Below are 16,203 nucleotides of genomic sequence, written 5' to 3' on the forward strand. Positions count from 1 at the left end.
TCTTGCTCCACACACGTTGTCTTTGCGGTAGACATAAACAGAATCCTGAATATGAAGTCTCTACCTTAAAAATTTACTGAATGACAGACGGTTGAGTAGCGTGATTTTCACTATCTGCTGGTTGGCCATATGACAATAGCTCTTGGGTGTTTTTAACAACTTACGGTTGTCACAGGAAGTTCTTACTCAACAGACGTTGTCTTTGGGATAGACATAAACAGAATACTAAATAAGAAGTCTCTACCTTAAGAATTGACTGAATGACAGATGGTTGAGTTGCGTGATTTTCACTATGTGCGCTTTATATGACAATAGCTCTAGGCTGTTTTTAACAACTTCCGGTTGTCACAGGAAACTCTTGCTCCACACACGTTGTCTTTGGGGTAGACATAAACAGAATCCTGAATATGAACTCTCTACCTTAAAAATTGACTGAATGACAGATGGGTGAGTTGCGTGATTTTCACTATGTGCGGTTTATATGACAATAGCTCTAGGCTGTTTTAACAACTTCCGGTTGTCACAGGAAGCTCTTCCTTCACACACGTTGTCTTTGGGGTAGACATAAACAGAATCCTGAGTATGAAGTCTCTACCTTAAGAATTGACTGAATGGCACATGGTTGAGTTGCGTGATTTTCACTATCTGCTGGTTGGCCATATGACAATAGCTCTAGGCTGTTTTTAACAACTTCCGGTTGTCACAGGAAGCTCTTGCTCCACACACGTTGTCTTTCGGGTAGACATAAACAGAATCCTGAATATGAAGTCTCTATCTTAAGAATTGACTGAATGGCACATGGTTGAGTTGCGTGATTTTCACTATATGCTGGTTGGCCATATGACAATAGCTCTAGGCTGTTTTTAACAACTTCCGGTTGTCACAGGAAGCTCTTGCCCCACACACATTGTATTTGGGGTATACAAAAACAGAATCCTGAATATGAAGTCTCTACCTTAAGAATTGACTGAATGACAGATGGTTGAGTTGCGTGATTTTCACTATGTGCGCTTTATATGACTATAGCTCTAGGCTGTTTTTAACAACTTCCGGTTGTCACAGGAAGCTCTTGCTCCACACACGTTGTCTTTGCGGTAGACATAAAAGAATCCTGAATATGAAGTCTCTACCTTAAGAATTGACTGAATGACAGATGGTTGAGTTGCATGATTTTCACTATCTGCTGGTTGGCCATATGACAATAGCTCTAGGCTGTTTTTAACAACTTCCGGTTGTCACAGGAAGCTCTTGCTCCACACACGTTGTCTTTGCGGTAGACATAAACAGAATCCTGAATATGAAGTCTCTACCTTAAGAATTGACTGAATGGCACATGGTTGAGTTGCGTGATTTTCACTATCTGCTGGTTGGCCATATGACAATAGCTCTAGGCTGTTTTTAACAACTTCCGGTTGTCATAGGAAGCTCTTGCTCCACACACGTTGTCTTTGCGGTAGACATAAACAGAATCCTGAATATGAAGTCTCTACCTTAAAAATTTACTGAATGACAGACGGTTGAGTTGCGTGATTTTCACTATCTGCTGGTTGGCCATATGACAATAGCTCTTGCGTGTTTTTAACAACTTACGGTAGTCACAGGAAGTTCTTACTCAACAGACGTTGTCTTTGGGATAGACATAAACAGAATCCTGAATAAGAAGTCTCTACCTTAAAAATTGACTGAATGACAGATGGTTGAGTTGCGTGATTTTCACTATCTGCTGGTTGGCCATATGACAATAGCTCTAGGCTGTTTTTAACAACTTCCGGTTGTCACAGGAAGCTCTTGCTCCACACACGTTGTCTTTGCGGTAGACATAAACAGAATCCTGAATATGAAGTCTCTACCTTAAGAATTGACTGAATGGCACACGGTTGAGTTGCGTGATTTTCACTATCTGCTGGTTGGCCATTTGACAATAGCTCTTGGGGGTTTTTAACAACTTACGGTTGTCACAGGAAGTTGTTACTCAACACACGTTGTCTTTGGGGTAGACATAAACAGAATCCTGAATAATAAGTCTGTACCTTAAGAATTGACTGAATGACAGATGGTTGAGTTGCGTGATTTTCACTATGTGCGCTTTATATGACTATAGCTCTAGGCTGTTTTTAACAACTTCCGGTTGTCACAGGAAGCTCTTGCTCCACACACGTTGTCTTTGCGGTAGACATAAAAGAATCCTGAATATGAAGTCTCTACCTTAAGAATTGACTGAATGACAGATGGTTGAGTTGCATGATTTTCACTATCTGCTGGTTGGCCATATGACAATAGCTCTAGGCTGTTTTTAACAACTTCCGGTTGTCACAGGAAGCTCTTGCTCCACACACGTTGTCTTTGCGGTAGACATAAACAGAATCCTGAATATGAAGTCTCTACCTTAAGAATTGACTGAATGGCACATGGTTGAGTTGCGTGATTTTCACTATCTGCTGGTTGGCCATATGACAATAGCTCTTGCGTGTTTTTAACAACTTACGGTAGTCACAGGAAGTTCTTACTCAACAGACGTTGTCTTTGGGATAGACATAAACAGAATACTAAATAAGAAGTCTCTACCTTAAGAATTGACTGAATGACAGATGGTTGAGTTGCGTGATTTTCACTATGTGCGCTTTATATGACAATAGCTCTAGGCTGTTTTTAACAACTTCCGGTTGTCACAGGAAACTCTTGCTCCACACACGTTGTCTTTGGGGTAGACATAAACAGAATCCTGAATATGAACTCTCTACCTTAAAAATTGACTGAATGACAGATGGGTGAGTTGTGTGATTTTCACTATGTGCGGTTTATATGACAATAGCTCTAGGCTGTTTTAACAACTTCCGGTTGTCACAGGAAGCTCTTCCTTCACACACGTTGTCTTTGGGGTAGACATAAACAGAATCCTGAGTATGAAGTCTCTACCTTAAGAATTGACTGAATGGCACATGGTTGAGTTGCGTGATTTTCACTATCTGCTGGTTGGCCATATGACAATAGCTCTAGGCTGTTTTTAACAACTTCCGGTTGTCACAGGAAGCTCTTGCTCCACACACGTTGTCTTTCGGGTAGACATAAACAGAATCCTGAATATGAAGTCTCTATCTTAAGAATTGACTGAATGGCACATGGTTGAGTTGCGTGATTTTCACTATATGCTGGTTGGCCATATGACAATAGCTCTAGGCTGTTTTTAACAACTTCCGGTTGTCACAGGAAGCTCTTGCCCCACACACATTGTATTTGGGGTATACAAAAACAGAATCCTGAATATGAAGTCTCTACCTTAAGAATTGACTGAATGACAGATGGTTGAGTTGCGTGATTTTCACTATGTGCGCTTTATATGACAATAGCTCTAGGCTGTTTTTAACAACTTCCGGTTGTCACAGGAAGCTCTTGCTCCACACACGTTGTCTTTGCGGTAGACATAAAATAATCCTGAATATGAAGTCTCTACCTTAAAAATTGACTGAATGACAGATGGTTGAGTTGCGTGATTTTCACTATCTGCTGGTTGGCCATATGACAATAGCTCTAGGCTGTTTTTAACAACTTCCGGTTGTCACAGGAAGCTCTTGCTCCACACACGTTGTCTTTGCGGTAGACATAAACAGAATCCTGAGTATGAAGTCTCTACCTTAAGAATTGACTGAATGGCACACGGTTGAGTTGCGTGATTTTCACTATCTGCTGGTTGGCCATATGACAATAGCTCTTGGGTGTTTTTAACAACTTACGGTTGTCACATGAAGTTCTTACTCAACAGACGTTGTCTTTGGGATAGACATAAACAGAATACTAAATAAGAAGTCTCTACCTTAAGAATTGACTGAATGACAGATGGTTGAGTTGCGTGATTTTCACTATGTGCGCTTTATATGACAATAGCTCTAGGCTGTTTTTAACAACTTCCGGTTGTCACAGTGAGCTCTTGCTCCACACACGTTGTCGTTGGGGTAGACATAAACAGAATCCTGAATATGAAGTCTCTACCTTAAGAATTGACTGAATGGCACATGGTTGAGTTGTGTGATTTTCACTATCTGCTGGTTGGCCATATGACAATAGCTCTAGGCTGTTTTTAACAACTTCCGGTTGTCACAGGAAACTCTTGCTCCACACACGTTGTCTTTGGGGTAGACATAAACAGAATCCTGAATATGAACTCTCTACCTTAAAAATTGACTGAATGACAGATGGGTGAGTTGCGTGATTTTCACTATGTGCGGTTTATATGACAATAGCTCTAGGCTGTTTTAACAACTTCCGGTTGTCACAGGAAGCTCTTCCTTCACACACGTTGTCTTTGGGGTAGACATAAACAGAATCCTGAGTATGAAGTCTCTACCTTAAGAATTGACTGAATGGCACATGGTTGAGTTGCGTGATTTTCACTATCTGCTGGTTGGCCATATGACAATAGCTCTAGGCTGTTTTTAACAACTTCCGGTTGTCACAGGAAGCTCTTGCTCCACACACGTTGTCTTTCGGGTAGACATAAACAGAATCCTGAATATGAAGTCTCTATCTTAAGAATTGACTGAATGGCACATGGTTGAGTTGCGTGATTTTCACTATATGCTGGTTGGCCATATGACAATAGCTCTAGGCTGTTTTTAACAACTTCCGGTTGTCACAGGAAGCTCTTGCCCCACACACATTGTATTTGGGGTATACAAAAACAGAATCCTGAATATGAAGTCTCTACCTTAAGAATTGACTGAATGACAGATGGTTGAGTTGCGTGATTTTCACTATGTGCGCTTTATATGACTATAGCTCTAGGCTGTTTTTAACAACTTCCGGTTGTCACAGGAAGCTCTTGCTCCACACACGTTGTCTTTGCGGTAGACATAAAAGAATCCTGAATATGAAGTCTCTACCTTAAGAATTGACTGAATGACAGATGGTTGAGTTGCATGATTTTCACTATCTGCTGGTTGGCCATATGACAATAGCTCTAGGCTGTTTTTAACAACTTCCGGTTGTCACAGGAAGCTCTTGCTCCACACACGTTGTCTTTGCGGTAGACATAAACAGAATCCTGAATATGAAGTCTCTACCTTAAGAATTGACTGAATGGCACATGGTTGAGTTGCGTGATTTTCACTATCTGCTGGTTGGCCATATGACAATAGCTCTAGGCTGTTTTTAACAACTTCCGGTTGTCATAGGAAGCTCTTGCTCCACACACGTTGTCTTTGCGGTAGACATAAACAGAATCCTGAATATGAAGTCTCTACCTTAAAAATTTACTGAATGACAGACGGTTGAGTTGCGTGATTTTCACTATCTGCTGGTTGGCCATATGACAATAGCTCTTGGGTGTTTTTAACAACTTACGGTAGTCACAGGAAGTTCTTACTCAACAGACGTTGTCTTTGGGATAGACATAAACAGAATCCTGAATAAGAAGTCTCTACCTTAAAAATTGACTGAATGACAGATGGTTGAGTTGCGTGATTTTCACTATCTGCTGGTTGGCCATATGACAATAGCTCTAGGCTGTTTTTAACAACTTCCGGTTGTCACAGGAAGCTCTTGCTCCACACACGTTGTCTTTGCGGTAGACATAAACAGAATCCTGAATATGAAGTCTCTACCTTAAGAATTGACTGAATGGCACACGGTTGAGTTGCGTGATTTTCACTATCTGCTGGTTGGCCATTTGACAATAGCTCTTGGGTGTTTTTAACAACTTACGGTTGTCACAGGAAGTTGTTACTCAACACACGTTGTCTTTGGGGTAGACATAAACAGAATCCTGAATAATAAGTCTCTACCTTAAGAATTGACTGAATGACAGATGGTTGAGTTGCGTGATTTTCACTATGTGCATTTAATATGACAATAGCTCTAGGCTGTTTTTAACAACTTCCGGTTGTCACAGGAAGCTCTTGCTCCACACACGTTGTCTTTGCGGTAGACATAAACAGAATCCTGAATATGAAGTCTCTACCTTAAAAATTTACTGAATGACAGACGGTTGAGTAGCGTGATTTTCACTATCTGCTGGTTGGCCATATGACAATAGCTCTTGGGTGTTTTTAACAACTTACGGTTGTCACAGGAAGTTCTTACTCAACAGACGTTGTCTTTGGGATAGACATAAACAGAATACTAAATAAGAAGTCTCTACCTTAAGAATTGACTGAATGACAGATGGTTGAGTTGCGTGATTTTCACTATGTGCGCTTTATATGACAATAGCTCTAGGCTGTTTTTAACAACTTCCGGTTGTCACAGTGAGCTCTTGCTCCACACACGTTGTCGTTGGGGTAGACATAAACAGAATCCTGAATATGAAGTCTCTACCTTAAGAATTGACTGAATGGCACATGGTTGAGTTGTGTGATTTTCACTATCTGCTGGTTGGCCATATGACAATAGCTCTAGGCTGTTTTTAACAACTTCCGGTTGTCACAGGAAACTCTTGCTCCACACACGTTGTCTTTGGGGTAGACATAAACAGAATCCTGAATATGAACTCTCTACCTTAAAAATTGACTGAATGACAGATGGGTGAGTTGCGTGATTTTCACTATGTGCGGTTTATATGACAATAGCTCTAGGCTGTTTTAACAACTTCCGGTTGTCACAGGAAGCTCTTCCTTCACACACGTTGTCTTTGGGGTAGACATAAACAGAATCCTGAGTATGAAGTCTCTACCTTAAGAATTGACTGAATGGCACATGGTTGAGTTGCGTGATTTTCACTATCTGCTGGTTGGCCATATGACAATAGCTCTAGGCTGTTTTTAACAACTTCCGGTTGTCACAGGAAGCTCTTGCTCCACACACGTTGTCTTTCGGGTAGACATAAACAGAATCCTGAATATGAAGTCTCTATCTTAAGAATTGACTGAATGGCACATGGTTGAGTTGCGTGATTTTCACTATATGCTGGTTGGCCATATGACAATAGCTCTAGGCTGTTTTTAACAACTTCCGGTTGTCACAGGAAGCTCTTGCCCCACACACATTGTATTTGGGGTATACAAAAACAGAATCCTGAATATGAAGTCTCTACCTTAAGAATTGACTGAATGACAGATGGTTGAGTTGCGTGATTTTCACTATGTGCGCTTTATATGACTATAGCTCTAGGCTGTTTTTAACAACTTCCGGTTGTCACAGGAAGTTCTTACTCAACACACGTTGTCTTTGGGGTAGACAAACAGAATCCTGAATAAGAAGTCTCTACCTTAAGAATTGACTGAATGACAGATGGTTGAGTTGCGTGATTTTCCATATGTGCGTTTTATATGACAATAGCTCTAGGCTGTTTTTAACAACTTCCGGTTGTCACAGGAAGCTCTTGCTCCACACACGTTGTCTTTGCGGTAGACATAAAAGAATCCTGAATATGAAGTCTCTACCTTAAAAATTGACTGAATGACAGATGGTTGAGTTGCGTGATTTTCACTATCTGCTGGTTGGCCATATGACAATAGCTCTAGGCTGTTTTTAACAACTTCCGGTTGTCACAGGAAGCTCTTGCTCCACACACGTTGTCTTTGCGGTAGACATAAACAGAATCCTGAATATGAAGTCTCTACCTTAAGAATTGACTGAATGGCACACGGTTGAGTTGCGTGATTTTCACTATCTGCTGGTTGGCCATATGACAATAGCTCTTGGGTGTTTTTAACAACTTACGGTTGTCACAGGAAGTTCTTACTCAACAGACGTTGTCTTTGGGATAGACATAAACAGAATACTAAATAAGAAGTCTCTACCTTAAGAATTGACTGAATGACAGATGGTTGAGTTGCGTGATTTTCACTATGTGCGCTTTATATGACAATAGCTCTAGGCTGTTTTTAACAACTTCCGGTTGTCACAGTGAGCTCTTGCTCCACACACGTTGTCGTTGGGGTAGACATAAACAGAATCCTGAATATGAAGTCTCTACCTTAAGAATTGACTGAATGGCACATGGTTGAGTTGTGTGATTTTCACTATCTGCTGGTTGGCCATATGACAATAGCTCTAGGCTGTTTTTAACAACTTCCGGTTGTCACAGGAAACTCTTGCTCCACACACGTTGTCTTTGGGGTAGACATAAACAGAATCCTGAATATGAACTCTCTACCTTAAAAATTGACTGAATGACAGATGGGTGAGTTGCGTGATTTTCACTATGTGCGGTTTATATGACAATAGCTCTAGGCTGTTTTAACAACTTCCGGTTGTCACAGGAAGCTCTTGCTCCACACACGTTGTCTTTCGGGTAGACATAAACAGAATCCTGAATATGAAGTCTCTATCTTAAGAATTGACTGAATGGCACATGGTTGAGTTGCGTGATTTTCACTATATGCTGGTTGGCCATATGACAATAGCTCTAGGCTGTTTTTAACAACTTCCGGTTGTCACAGGAAGCTCTTGCCCCACACACATTGTATTTGGGGTATACAAAAACAGAATCCTGAATATGAAGTCTCTACCTTAAGAATTGACTGAATGACAGATGGTTGAGTTGCGTGATTTTCACTATGTGCGCTTTATATGACTATAGCTCTAGGCTGTTTTTAACAACTTCCGGTTGTCACAGGAAGCTCTTGCTCCACACACGTTGTCTTTGCGGTAGACATAAAAGAATCCTGAATATGAAGTCTCTACCTTAAGAATTGACTGAATGACAGATGGTTGAGTTGCATGATTTTCACTATCTGCTGGTTGGCCATATGACAATAGCTCTAGGCTGTTTTTAACAACTTCCGGTTGTCACAGGAAGCTCTTGCTCCACACACGTTGTCTTTGCGGTAGACATAAACAGAATCCTGAATATGAAGTCTCTACCTTAAGAATTGACTGAATGGCACATGGTTGAGTTGCGTGATTTTCACTATCTGCTGGTTGGCCATATGACAATAGCTCTAGGCTGTTTTTAACAACTTCCGGTTGTCATAGGAAGCTCTTGCTCCACACACGTTGTCTTTGCGGTAGACATAAACAGAATCCTGAATATGAAGTCTCTACCTTAAAAATTTACTGAATGACAGACGGTTGAGTTGCGTGATTTTCACTATCTGCTGGTTGGCCATATGACAATAGCTCTTGGGTGTTTTTAACAACTTACGGTAGTCACAGGAAGTTCTTACTCAACAGACGTTGTCTTTGGGATAGACATAAACAGAATCCTGAATAAGAAGTCTCTACCTTAAAAATTGACTGAATGCCAGATGGTTGAGTTGCGTGATTTTCACTATCTGCTGGTAGGCCATATGACAATAGCTCTAGGCTGTTTTTAACAACTTCCGGTTGTCACAGGAAGCTCTTGCTCCACACACGTTGTCTTTGCGGTAGACATAAACAGAATCCTGAATATGAAGTCTCTACCTTAAGAATTGACTGAATGGCACACGGTTGAGTTGCGTGATTTTCACTATCTGCTGGTTGGCCATTTGACAATAGCTCTTGGGTGTTTTTAACAACTTACGGTTGTCACAGGAAGTTGTTACTCAACACACGTTGTCTTTGGGGTAGACATAAACAGAATCCTGAATAATAAGTCTCTACCTTAAGAATTGACTGAATGACAGATGGTTGAGTTGCGTGATTTTCACTATGTGCATTTAATATGACAATAGCTCTAGGCTGTTTTTAACAACTTCCGGTTGTCACAGGAAGCTCTTGCTCCACACACGTTGTCTTTGCGGTAGACATAAACAGAATCCTGAATATGAAGTCTCTACCTTAAAAATTTACTGAATGACAGACGGTTGAGTAGCGTGATTTTCACTATCTGCTGGTTGGCCATATGACAATAGCTCTTGGGTGTTTTTAACAACTTACGGTTGTCACAGGAAGTTCTTACTCAACAGACGTTGTCTTTGGGATAGACATAAACAGAATACTAAATAAGAAGTCTCTACCTTAAGAATTGACTGAATGACAGATGGTTGAGTTGCGTGATTTTCACTATGTGCGCTTTATATGACAATAGCTCTAGGCTGTTTTTAACAACTTCCGGTTGTCACAGTGAGCTCTTGCTCCACACACGTTGTCGTTGGGGTAGACATAAACAGAATCCTGAATATGAAGTCTCTACCTTAAGAATTGACTGAATGGCACATGGTTGAGTTGTGTGATTTTCACTATCTGCTGGTTGGCCATATGACAATAGCTCTAGGCTGTTTTTAACAACTTCCGGTTGTCACAGGAAGCTCTTGCTCCACACACGTTGTCTTTGCGGTAGACATAAACAGAATCCTGAATATGAAGTCTCTACCTTAAGAATTGACTGAATGGCACACGGTTGAGTTGCGTGATTTTCACTATCTGCTGGTTGGCCATATGACAATAGCTCTTGGGTGTTTTTAACAACTTACGGTTGTCACAGGAAGTTCTTACTCAACAGACGTTGTCTTTGGGATAGACATAAACAGAATACTAAATAAGAAGTCTCTACCTTAAGAATTGACTGAATGACAGATGGTTGAGTTGCGTGATTTTCACTATGTGCGCTTTATATGACAATAGCTCTAGGCTGTTTTTAACAACTTCCGGTTGTCACAGTGAGCTCTTGCTCCACACACGTTGTCGTTGGGGTAGACATAAACAGAATCCTGAATATGAAGTCTCTACCTTAAGAATTGACTGAATGGCACATGGTTGAGTTGTGTGATTTTCACTATCTGCTGGTTGGCCATATGACAATAGCTCTAGGCTGTTTTTAACAACTTCCGGTTGTCACAGGAAACTCTTGCTCCACACACGTTGTCTTTGGGGTAGACATAAACAGAATCCTGAATATGAACTCTCTACCTTAAAAATTGACTGAATGACAGATGGGTGAGTTGCGTGATTTTCACTATGTGCGGTTTATATGACAATAGCTCTAGGCTGTTTTAACAACTTCCGGTTGTCACAGGAAGCTCTTCCTTCACACACGTTGTCTTTGGGGTAGACATAAACAGAATCCTGAGTATGAAGTCTCTACCTTAAGAATTGACTGAATGGCACATGGTTGAGTTGCGTGATTTTCACTATCTGCTGGTTGGCCATATGACAATAGCTCTAGGCTGTTTTTAACAACTTCCGGTTGTCACAGGAAGCTCTTGCTCCACACACGTTGTCTTTCGGGTAGACATAAACAGAATCCTGAATATGAAGTCTCTATCTTAAGAATTGACTGAATGGCACATGGTTGAGTTGCGTGATTTTCACTATATGCTGGTTGGCCATATGACAATAGCTCTAGGCTGTTTTTAACAACTTCCGGTTGTCACAGGAAGCTCTTGCCCCACACACATTGTATTTGGGGTATACAAAAACAGAATCCTGAATATGAAGTCTCTACCTTAAGAATTGACTGAATGACAGATGGTTGAGTTGCGTGATTTTCACTATGTGCGCTTTATATGACTATAGCTCTAGGCTGTTTTTAACAACTTCCGGTTGTCACAGGAAGCTCTTGCTCCACACACGTTGTCTTTGCGGTAGACATAAAAGAATCCTGAATATGAAGTCTCTACCTTAAGAATTGACTGAATGACAGATGGTTGAGTTGCATGATTTTCACTATCTGCTGGTTGGCCATATGACAATAGCTCTAGGCTGTTTTTAACAACTTCCGGTTGTCACAGGAAGCTCTTGCTCCACACACGTTGTCTTTGCGGTAGACATAAACAGAATCCTGAATATGAAGTCTCTACCTTAAGAATTGACTGAATGGCACATGGTTGAGTTGCGTGATTTTCACTATCTGCTGGTTGGCCATATGACAATAGCTCTAGGCTGTTTTTAACAACTTCCGGTTGTCATAGGAAGCTCTTGCTCCACACACGTTGTCTTTGCGGTAGACATAAACAGAATCCTGAATATGAAGTCTCTACCTTAAAAATTTACTGAATGACAGACGGTTGAGTTGCGTGATTTTCACTATCTGCTGGTTGGCCATATGACAATAGCTCTTGGGTGTTTTTAACAACTTACGGTAGTCACAGGAAGTTCTTACTCAACAGACGTTGTCTTTGGGATAGACATAAACAGAATCCTGAATAAGAAGTCTCTACCTTAAAAATTGACTGAATGCCAGATGGTTGAGTTGCGTGATTTTCACTATCTGCTGGTTGGCCATATGACAATAGCTCTAGGCTGTTTTTAACAACTTCCGGTTGTCACAGGAAGCTCTTGCTCCACACACGTTGTCTTTGCGGTAGACATAAACAGAATCCTGAATATGAAGTCTCTACCTTAAGAATTGACTGAATGGCACACGGTTGAGTTGCGTGATTTTCACTATCTGCTGGTTGGCCATTTGACAATAGCTCTTGGGTGTTTTTAACAACTTACGGTTGTCACAGGAAGTTGTTACTCAACACACGTTGTCTTTGGGGTAGACATAAACAGAATCCTGAATAATAAGTCTCTACCTTAAGAATTGACTGAATGACAGATGGTTGAGTTGCGTGATTTTCACTATGTGCATTTAATATGACAATAGCTCTAGGCTGTTTTTAACAACTTCCGGTTGTCACAGGAAGCTCTTGCTCCACACACGTTGTCTTTGCGGTAGACATAAACAGAATCCTGAATATGAAGTCTCTACCTTAAAAATTTACTGAATGACAGACGGTTGAGTAGCGTGATTTTCACTATCTGCTGGTTGGCCATATGACAATAGCTCTTGGGTGTTTTTAACAACTTACGGTTGTCACAGGAAGTTCTTACTCAACAGACGTTGTCTTTGGGATAGACATAAACAGAATACTAAATAAGAAGTCTCTACCTTAAGAATTGACTGAATGACAGATGGTTGAGTTGCGTGATTTTCACTATGTGCGCTTTATATGACAATAGCTCTAGGCTGTTTTTAACAACTTCCGGTTGTCACAGTGAGCTCTTGCTCCACACACGTTGTCGTTGGGGTAGACATAAACAGAATCCTGAATATGAAGTCTCTACCTTAAGAATTGACTGAATGGCACATGGTTGAGTTGTGTGATTTTCACTATCTGCTGGTTGGCCATATGACAATAGCTCTAGGCTGTTTTTAACAACTTCCGGTTGTCACAGGAAACTCTTGCTCCACACACGTTGTCTTTGGGGTAGACATAAACAGAATCCTGAATATGAACTCTCTACCTTAAAAATTGACTGAATGACAGATGGGTGAGTTGCGTGATTTTCACTATGTGCGGTTTATATGACAATAGCTCTAGGCTGTTTTAACAACTTCCGGTTGTCACAGGAAGCTCTTCCTTCACACACGTTGTCTTTGGGGTAGACATAAACAGAATCCTGAGTATGAAGTCTCTACCTTAAGAATTGACTGAATGGCACATGGTTGAGTTGCGTGATTTTCACTATCTGCTGGTTGGCCATATGACAATAGCTCTAGGCTGTTTTTAACAACTTCCGGTTGTCACAGGAAGCTCTTGCTCCACACACGTTGTCTTTCGGGTAGACATAAACAGAATCCTGAATATGAAGTCTCTATCTTAAGAATTGACTGAATGGCACATGGTTGAGTTGCGTGATTTTCACTATATGCTGGTTGGCCATATGACAATAGCTCTAGGCTGTTTTTAACAACTTCCGGTTGTCACAGGAAGCTCTTGCCCCACACACATTGTATTTGGGGTATACAAAAACAGAATCCTGAATATGAAGTCTCTACCTTAAGAATTGACTGAATGACAGATGGTTGAGTTGCGTGATTTTCACTATGTGCGCTTTATATGACTATAGCTCTAGGCTGTTTTTAACAACTTCCGGTTGTCACAGGAAGCTCTTGCTCCACACACGTTGTCTTTGCGGTAGACATAAAAGAATCCTGAATATGAAGTCTCTACCTTAAGAATTGACTGAATGACAGATGGTTGAGTTGCATGATTTTCACTATCTGCTGGTTGGCCATATGACAATAGCTCTAGGCTGTTTTTAACAACTTCCGGTTGTCACAGGAAGCTCTTGCTCCACACACGTTGTCTTTGCGGTAGACATAAACAGAATCCTGAATATGAAGTCTCTACCTTAAGAATTGACTGAATGGCACATGGTTGAGTTGCGTGATTTTCACTATCTGCTGGTTGGCCATATGACAATAGCTCTAGGCTGTTTTTAACAACTTCCGGTTGTCATAGGAAGCTCTTGCTCCACACACGTTGTCTTTGCGGTAGACATAAACAGAATCCTGAATATGAAGTCTCTACCTTAAAAATTTACTGAATGACAGACGGTTGAGTTGCGTGATTTTCACTATCTGCTGGTTGGCCATATGACAATAGCTCTTGGGTGTTTTTAACAACTTACGGTAGTCACAGGAAGTTCTTACTCAACAGACGTTGTCTTTGGGATAGACATAAACAGAATCCTGAATAAGAAGTCTCTACCTTAAAAATTGACTGAATGCCAGATGGTTGAGTTGCGTGATTTTCACTATCTGCTGGTTGGCCATATGACAATAGCTCTAGGCTGTTTTTAACAACTTCCGGTTGTCACAGGAAGCTCTTGCTCCACACACGTTGTCTTTGCGGTAGACATAAACAGAATCCTGAATATGAAGTCTCTACCTTAAGAATTGACTGAATGGCACACGGTTGAGTTGCGTGATTTTCACTATCTGCTGGTTGGCCATTTGACAATAGCTCTTGGGTGTTTTTAACAACTTACGGTTGTCACAGGAAGTTGTTACTCAACACACGTTGTCTTTGGGGTAGACATAAACAGAATCCTGAATAATAAGTCTCTACCTTAAGAATTGACTGAATGACAGATGGTTGAGTTGCGTGATTTTCACTATGTGCATTTAATATGACAATAGCTCTAGGCTGTTTTTAACAACTTCCGGTTGTCACAGGAAGCTCTTGCTCCACACACGTTGTCTTTGCGGTAGACATAAACAGAATCCTGAATATGAAGTCTCTACCTTAAAAATTTACTGAATGACAGACGGTTGAGTAGCGTGATTTTCACTATCTGCTGGTTGGCCATATGACAATAGCTCTTGGGTGTTTTTAACAACTTACGGTTGTCACAGGAAGTTCTTACTCAACAGACGTTGTCTTTGGGATAGACATAAACAGAATACTAAATAAGAAGTCTCTACCTTAAGAATTGACTGAATGACAGATGGTTGAGTTGCGTGATTTTCACTATGTGCGCTTTATATGACAATAGCTCTAGGCTGTTTTTAACAACTTCCGGTTGTCACAGTGAGCTCTTGCTCCACACACGTTGTCGTTGGGGTAGACATAAACAGAATCCTGAATATGAAGTCTCTACCTTAAGAATTGACTGAATGGCACATGGTTGAGTTGTGTGATTTTCACTATCTGCTGGTTGGCCATATGACAATAGCTCTAGGCTGTTTTTAACAACTTCCGGTTGTCACAGGAAACTCTTGCTCCACACACGTTGTCTTTGGGGTAGACATAAACAGAATCCTGAATATGAACTCTCTACCTTAAAAATTGACTGAATGACAGATGGGTGAGTTGCGTGATTTTCACTATGTGCGGTTTATATGACAATAGCTCTAGGCTGTTTTAACAACTTCCGGTTGTCACAGGAAGCTCTTCCTTCACACACGTTGTCTTTGGGGTAGACATAAACAGAATCCTGAGTATGAAGTCTCTACCTTAAGAATTGACTGAATGGCACATGGTTGAGTTGCGTGATTTTCACTATCTGCTGGTTGGCCATATGACAATAGCTCTAGGCTGTTTTTAACAACTTCCGGTTGTCACAGGAAGCTCTTGCTCCACACACGTTGTCTTTCGGGTAGACATAAACAGAATCCTGAATATGAAGTCTCTATCTTAAGAATTGACTGAATGGCACATGGTTGAGTTGCGTGATTTTCACTATATGCTGGTTGGCCATATGACAATAGCTCTAGGCTGTTTTTAACAACTTCCGGTTGTCACAGGAAGCTCTTGCCCCACACACATTGTATTTGGGGTATACAAAAACAGAATCCTGAATATGAAGTCTCTACCTTAAGAATTGACTGAATGACAGATGGTTGAGTTGCGTGATTTTCACTATGTGCGCTTTATATGACTATAGCTCTAGGCTGTTTTTAACAACTTCCGGTTGTCACAGGAAGCTCTTGCTCCACACACGTTGTCTTTGCGGTAGACATAAAAGAATCCTGAATATGAAGTCTCTACCTTAAGAATTGACTGAATGACAGATGGTTGAGTTGCATGATTTTCACTATCTGCTGGTTGGCCATATGACAATAGCTCTAGG

This window comes from Salmo salar, chromosome 18, assembly GCF_965601325.2.
Source record: "Salmo salar chromosome 18, fSalSal1, whole genome shotgun sequence".
NCBI classification, from domain to species: Eukaryota; Metazoa; Chordata; class Actinopteri; order Salmoniformes; family Salmonidae; genus Salmo; species Salmo salar.